This window comes from Nomascus leucogenys, chromosome 3 (genome assembly GCF_006542625.1).
Source record: "Nomascus leucogenys isolate Asia chromosome 3, Asia_NLE_v1, whole genome shotgun sequence".
NCBI lineage: Eukaryota > Metazoa > Chordata > Mammalia > Primates > Hylobatidae > Nomascus > Nomascus leucogenys.
The window spans coordinates 51,251,616-51,259,179 of record NC_044383.1 but is presented as its reverse complement, the minus strand read 5'-3'; the positions used below and the strand labels follow the sequence as shown (position 1 = coordinate 51,259,179).

The window sequence follows — 7,564 nt, the reverse complement described above, 5'->3', positions numbered from 1 at the left end:
ATTTATGGTAGTCATTCTTAAAGGTGTATCTTATAGATCCAGGTCATTGGTAGCTTAGGAGGGACCAAGTTAAACATATTACATGGGAGTAAGGTAGATGTGGTGATGCATAACTAGAATTGTGGACAAAGTGATTTGTTGCCTTATTGCCTCTTCAAAGGAGGACATGTTGTCCCAGCGTTAGGGAGTGCTTTCTGCAAACATTCTTTCGATCTCAGCAACACCACTCTCTCCATCATTCCCTCTCAGAGATTTCAACTAGCATCAGACAGCTGCCTTGCTCAAAGTTACCCCTCCCAGAATCCTGTATGCAGTGACAGATGCAGCGAGGACATGGCTTTAAGACCTGGGTATCTTTGCTCAGTGATGAATAACGTGAGGTTGTTATATCTCCAGAGCATCCCTAGTGATCAAGGCTCTGTGCAGATGAGTCAAAAAATTACATTTTGTCTTCCAACTTCTGAGCGTGGAATCTGTGAATGATAATAGCAGTAAGTGGCATTAAACTAACTATATTTCATTAGATACTTGACATCCTCTTTTGGAAGTCCCAATAACATGTCCAATTAGCTTGTTCAAAGCCAAACTCGTAATTCTGTTCTTTTAAGCCAGGGTTTTTGTTTGGCTTGGTTATTTATTTATTTATTTTTATTTGTTTATATTCTCAAATTTTATATTTTGGTAAAAATACACATAACGTAATTATCATTAATTACATTTATATTATTGTTCAATCATCATTATTGTCCATCTCCAGAACTCTTACAATCTTTAAAACTGAAAAATTTTCCCTTCATTAGCCCCTGGCAACCATTATTTCACTGTCCTGAGGATTTTGACTACACTGAGTACCTCATATAAGTAGAATAATAATAGAGTATTTGCCTTTCTGTGACTGGCTTATTTTACTTGATATAACGCCCTCAAGGTTCACACATGTTGTAGCATATATTAGAATTTCCTCCCTTTTTAAGGTTGAATAATATTCTATTGTATACAAAAACCACATTTTGCTTATCCGTTCTACTCTTGATAGACTCGAGTTGCTTCTAAATTTTAGCTATTATTGGTAATGCTATTAACAACATGGGTATAAAATACATATTTAAGAAACTATTGGGTACATACCTAGAAATGGAATTGCAGAATCATATGGTAATTTCATGTTGAATTTTTGAGGATTCACCATATTATTTTTCACAACGGTTTTACCATTTTATATTTATTCCCATTACCAGTGCACAAGGGTTTTATGTTCTCTACATTCTTGCCAAATTATTATTTTCTGTTTTATTTTAATAGCTTCCATCCTAAATGGGTATGGGGTGGTATCTCATTGTAGTTTTTTTTTTCATGTCTGATGGGTAATGTGCCAACGTTGTAACAAGGTTCGAGGGTGGCACAACTTGCACCTGCGTGTGAACACCCAGTCATCACGCTTATGAACTACAAAATAATCTCACTGTAGTTTTTATGGGCATTTTCCTGATGATTAGTGATGTTGAGCATGTTTTCAAGTGTTTATTTGCCATTTGTATATCTTCTTTGGATAAATATCTATTCAAGTATTTTGACCATTTTTGAATCAGGTTGCTTGTTTTTTGTTATTGAGCTTTAGGAGTGCTTTGTATATTCTGAATATTAATCCTTTACTAGATATATGTTCTGCAAATATTTTCTTCCATTAGGTAAATTGCCTTTTACTTTAGTGATAATTTTATTTTGATGCATGCATTTTAATTTCATCTGTTTTTTTTTAACTTTTTATGAAGCCCGTTTGCCTCTTTTTAATTTTGTTGTGTGAATGTCAGGTGTCTTATTAAAAAAAAATTGCCAAATCTGAAGTATTGAAACTTGTCTTTATTGTAAGAGTTTATAGTTTTAGGTATTCCATTTAGGTCATGGATCCATTTTGACTAAATTTTTGTATATGGTGTTAAGTAAGGATCCAACTATATTATTTTGCATATGGATATCTCGTTTTCCCTGCAACATTTATTGAAAATACTGCCTTTTCCCCATTGAATACTTTTGACACCATAATAGAAAATCATTTGACCATATATGTGAGACTTTCCTTCTAGGCAACCTTTCCTATTACACCGGTCCATATGTCTGTCTTTATGCCAGTACCACAATGTTTTGATTTCTGTAGCTTTATAGTAAGTTTGGAAATCAGGAGTCTGAGTGTTCTAGCTTGTTCTTTCCTAGGATCAATTTAGCTATTTGGAGTCTCTTGAAATTCCTATGAATTTTAGGATGAGTTTTTTGTATTTCTGCTTTAAGACATCATTGGGATTTTGATAGGGATTGCATTACGTCTATAGATTTGCATTGAATCTGTGGTGTTGACATTATAACAATGTTAAGTCTTCCAGTCATGAACATGAGATGACTTTCCATTCATTTTTATATTCCTTAATTTCTTTTGGAATATTTTGTAGCTTTTATACGACAGGTCTTTTATTTTCTTGGTTAAATAAAAAGTAGTTTATCTTTTTGATGCTATTGCAAATTAAATTATTTTATTAATTTTGTTTTTGGATTATTCTTTGTTATCGTATAGATATGCACTTGATTTTTATGTGGTGACTTAATTTATTGGTTCTGCTATTTTAGTGGAATCTTCAGCATTTTCTAAAAATAAGATTCTATTATCTGTAAACAAAGATAATTTGACTTCTTCCTTTCCAATTTTATGCCTTTTGTTTTTCTTTTTCTTACTTATTTTTTTCTGGCCAGAACTTTTAGTACTGTATTGAATAGTAGTAAGCTCAGGCATCCGTGCCTTGTTGTTTATCATAGAGGGAAAATTCTTCAGTTTTTCACGATTGACTATGGTGTTTTATATGGGACTTTTATATATGAATTTTTTTATTAGGTTAAGGTGCTTTCCTTATATTTCTACTTTGTTGAGTGTTTTTTTTAAATCATGAAAGGGTATAAAATTTTGCCAAATGCTATTTATGCATCAATTGAGATAACCATGTGATTCTTACCCTTCATTGTTAATATGGTATATTACATTTAACAATTTTTGTATGTTGAAATATCTTTGATTTCCATTAATATTAATAAATCTCTTTTGCTCGTGGTCTATAATCATTTTAATCTGCTGCTTAATAACTTGTTTTGCTAGTAATTTTTTGAGGATTTTTGCATCAGTGTTTATAAAGGATATGTCTATGGTATTAGAGTAATGATGTCTTATAGAATGAGTTTTGGAAATGTTCCCTCATGACAGCATTTTTGGAAAAGTTTGAAAAAGTTTGATGCTAGTTCTTTAAATGTTTTATGGAATTCACTGGTGATGCCATCAGTTCCAGGGCTTTTGATGCCAGGAGATATTTTATTACTGATTCAGTCTCCTTAGTAGTTATCAGTCTATTTACATTTTTTATCTCATCATTATTTAGTGTTGGTAAGTTTTATATCTCTAGGAATTTTTCCATTTCATATGTAATTAGATATCTAGGCATATAAGTTTTCATAGTACTCTCTTATAGTCCATTTTATTTCGGTAGAATTGATAGCGAAGTCACCATTTTCATTTCTCACTTTAGTAATTTGAGTCTTCTCTCTTTTTCTCTTAGTCCGTCTAGCTAAAAGTTTACTAATGTTGTTGATCTTTTCAAACAAGCAACTTTTGGTTTCATTGTTTTTCTATCATCTATTTTGTCTATCTCTGCTCTAGTCTTTATTATCTCCTTTCTTCTACTTGCCTTCAGTTTGTTTTTCTGGTTTAAGTTGTAAAGTGGTTGATTTGAGATCTTTTTCTAAATTAAAAGAAAATATTTCTAACTTTTAAATGTAAGCATTTATAGCTATACATTTCTCTCTTAGCACTGCTTTTTCTTTTTTTCTTTTTTTTCAAATTTATTATTATTATTATTGTACTTTAAGTTTTAGGGTCATGTGCACAATGTGTGGGTTTGTTCCATATGTATCCGTGTGCCATGTTGGTGTGCTGCACCCATTAACTCGTCATTTAGCATTAGGTATATCTCCTAATGCTGTCCCTCCCCCTACCCCCCCCACAACAGTCCCGGAGTGTGATGTTCCCTTCCTGTGTCCATGTGTTCTCATTGTTCAATTCCCACTATGAGTGAGAACATGCGTGTTTGGTTTTTTGTCCTTGTGATAGTTTACTGAGAATGATGGTTTCCAGTTTCATCCATGTCCTACAAAGGACATGAACTCATCATGTTTTATGGCTGCATAGTATTCCATGGTGTATATGTGCACATTTCTTAATCCAGTCTATCGTTGTTGGACATTTGGGTTGGTTCCAAGTCTTTGCTGTTGTGAATAGTGCCGCAATAAACATACGTGTGCATGTGTCTTTATAGCAGCATGATTTATAGTCCTTTGGGTATATACTCAGTAATGGGATGGCTGGGTCAAATGGTATTTCTAGTTCTAGATCCCTGAGGAATCGCCACACTGACTTCCACAATGGTTGAACTAGTTTACAGTCCCACCAACAGTGTAAAAGTGTTCCTATTTCTCCACATCCTCTCCAGCACCTGTTGTTTCCTGACTTTTTAATGATCGCCATTCTAACTGGTGTGAGATGGTATCTCATTGTGGTTTTGATTTGCATTTCTCTGATGGCCGGTGATGATGAGCATTTTTTCATGTGTCTGTTGGCTGCATAAATGTCTTCTTTTGAGAATTGTCTGTTCATGTCCTTCGTCCACTTTTTGATGGGGTTGTTTGTTTTTTTCTTGTAAATTTGTTGGAGTTCATTGTAGATTCTGGATATTAGCCCTTTGTCAGATGAGTAGGTTGTGAAAATTTTATCCCATTTTGTAGGTTGCCTGTTCACTCTGAAGGTAGTTTCTTTTGCTGTGCAGAAGCTCTTTAGTTTAATTATATCCCATTTGTCAATTTTGGCTTTTGTTGCCATTGCTTTTGGTGTTTTAGACATGAAGTTCTTGCCCATGCCTATGTCCTGAATGGTATTGCCTAGGTTTTCTTCTAGGGTTTTAATGGTTTTAGGTCTAACATGTAAGTCTTTAATCCATCTTGAATTAATTTTTGTATAAGGTGTAATGAAGGGATCCAGTTTCAGCTTTCTACATATGGCTAATGTCTCATAAATTTTGGCATGTTGTGACTAGTTTTCATTTATTTTGAAATACTTGTACATTTGCCCTGTTATTTCTTCTTTGATCAATTGGTAATTTAGAAATATATGTTTAATTTCCACACATTTTTTGCTTTTTCCACTTTTTCTTTTGTTACTAATTTCTAACTTAATTTTGTTGTAGTTGGCAAAGATACTTGGTATGATATCTTTTAAATCGATTGAGATGTAATTTGTGGCCTAACACATAATCTGTCCTGGAAAACATTCCATGTGCACTTGAGAAGAATGCATATTCTGTTGTGGGGTAGAATATTCTGTAAATATCTCTTACATCTTGTTGCTTTATTGTGTTTTTTAAGTCCTCTATTGTTATTTATTTCTTTACTTACCTTCTGATTGGTTTATCCATTACTAAGGGTAGATTTTGAAGTCTTCAATTATTATTGTAGAACTGTTTATTTTTCCTTCAATTATATCAAATTTTCCTTCTAATGGTCTGTTATGTACATGTTGATATTTATTATAGCTTCTTGGAATATTGAATCTTTTATTAATACATAATGCCCTCCTTTGACTCTTGCAACCTTTTAACGTTATTTAAAGTCTATTTTATCTGGTATTAGTATAACCACCCCAGTACTCTTATGGTTACTGTTTACATAGAGCGTCTTTTTCTATCCTTTCACTTTCAATCTGTTTGTGTATTCAGATATAGAGTGAGTCTCTTTTAGACAGTATATAGTTGGATCATGGCCATAATCCATGCTGCCAGTATCAGTCTTTTGTTTGAAGGGCTTTGCTATTTAAAATTAAAGTAATTGTTAATAAGAAGATAACTGTAACTGTCATTTTATTATTTATTTTCTAGATGCCTTGTAGCTTTTTCAGTATTGAATTTATATTTTGTAGTGAAAATTTAAGTTCCTTTCATATGTTTTTTAATGTATATTCTATAATTATTTTCTTTGTGGGTACCGTGAGTATTAACTGCTAACACTCTAAAATTATAACACTCTAATTTGAATGTATATTAGCAAAAGTTCAATAATATACAAAAACTCAGCTCCTATAGCATCTTCATTCACATTTTTTTCAGTTATTAATGTCACAAAATTATGTCTATACATTGTGCGTTCAAAAACATAATCATTTTTAATATATTAGTATTCTCTAATATGTATAAAACAAAATGTAGAAATACAAACCAAAGTTATAATAATGGGAACTTTAGACTAATAATTGTTTAATATATTAGTCTCTTGAAGTCTGTGGACAATATAAAATGAAGTTACAAACCAATGTTACAATGATACTAGCTTTTATATTGTCCATGCATTTACCTTTACTGAGATATATACTTATTCATGTAGCTTTGAGTTACTATCTAATGTCCTTTTATTTTGAGCTGCAGGATTCCTTGAGCATTTATAGCAGTTAATGAATTACCTTAGTTTATGTATAAGAATAATTTATATATTCTCTGGGGGATAGGTTATGGAATTTTCATTCAGTGGTAATTTTCAGCTCCTGATTTTTTTTTGTTCATTTTTGGCCTTTCTATCTCTATTGATATTTTCATTTTGTTCATCCATTGTTTCCTTCACTTTCTCTATGCCTTCCTTTAGTTTTTTGGACATCATTATAATGGTTGTTTTAAAGTATTTATCTGGTAGATCTACCATCAGGTCTTTCTCAGTGACTTTATTTTGCTTTATCTGTTTTCTTTAAATGAGCCATACTTTCTTGTTCCTGTGTGTGCCTCGTGATTATTTGTTGAAAACTGGACATCTGAATTTAATTAAATGGTAAATCTTGAAATCAGATTTTCTCCCTTCCCTAGGGCTTGCTGTTCTTGTTATTATTTTGTTTATATTGTTGCAGGCTGTATCTGTGCTGAAGATCAGCCTGAGTTGTAAACTTAAAGACTTATTAGTATTTTATGAACCTGCACCATTTCTTGATGATACACTGAAACTTTCTAATTTCCCTCATGTATGCAGTTGCTCTGGAAATATACTATTCTTTAATGTTTGACTTCTCAAAGGGGTAAAGGAAAAATGTAGGGGGACAAACAGCTTTTTAAATCTCCTGGAAGTCACCTTAGCCAGGAAGAGTGGGTTTTAGAACAGAAGGGAGTGCCAAAACAGTGGCTACCACTTTTTTGTCTCTACCATTGTGCTCAGAAGCAGCAATCAACCATGACAGCACAGATCCTTGATAACTGAAGCATGTGGTCCTTTTTGTTCATGGTAGTTTTTGCAAGCTAGAGGCAAGCTGCAGCAGAAATACATGCACAGCTCCCTGTCTTGGGGTTGAGGGTGGGGATGGATAGTTGCTCCTGAGCTAACAGCTGAAATTAACTAAAATTTATTATCCACGCTTTCTCATGGAAGTTGTAAGTTTCACTAAATTCAAGAATTCCAAAAGAGTTGTATCAGAGAGATTTTGCCAGTGTAATTATTACTTGTGTAC

The 7,564-nt window shown here is 32.7% G+C and overlaps 1 non-coding gene across 1 annotated transcript; it reads right to left on the bottom strand.

Annotated features, from left to right (window-relative positions):
• Positions 1–1,354: 1,354 nt before the first annotated feature.
• On the bottom strand, positions 1,355–1,458 carry LOC115834579. Its single transcript, XR_004029519.1, has one exon. It is a non-coding gene; the product is annotated as a small nucleolar RNA U13 (small nucleolar RNA).
• Between the last annotated feature and the right edge of the window lie 6,106 nt (positions 1,459–7,564).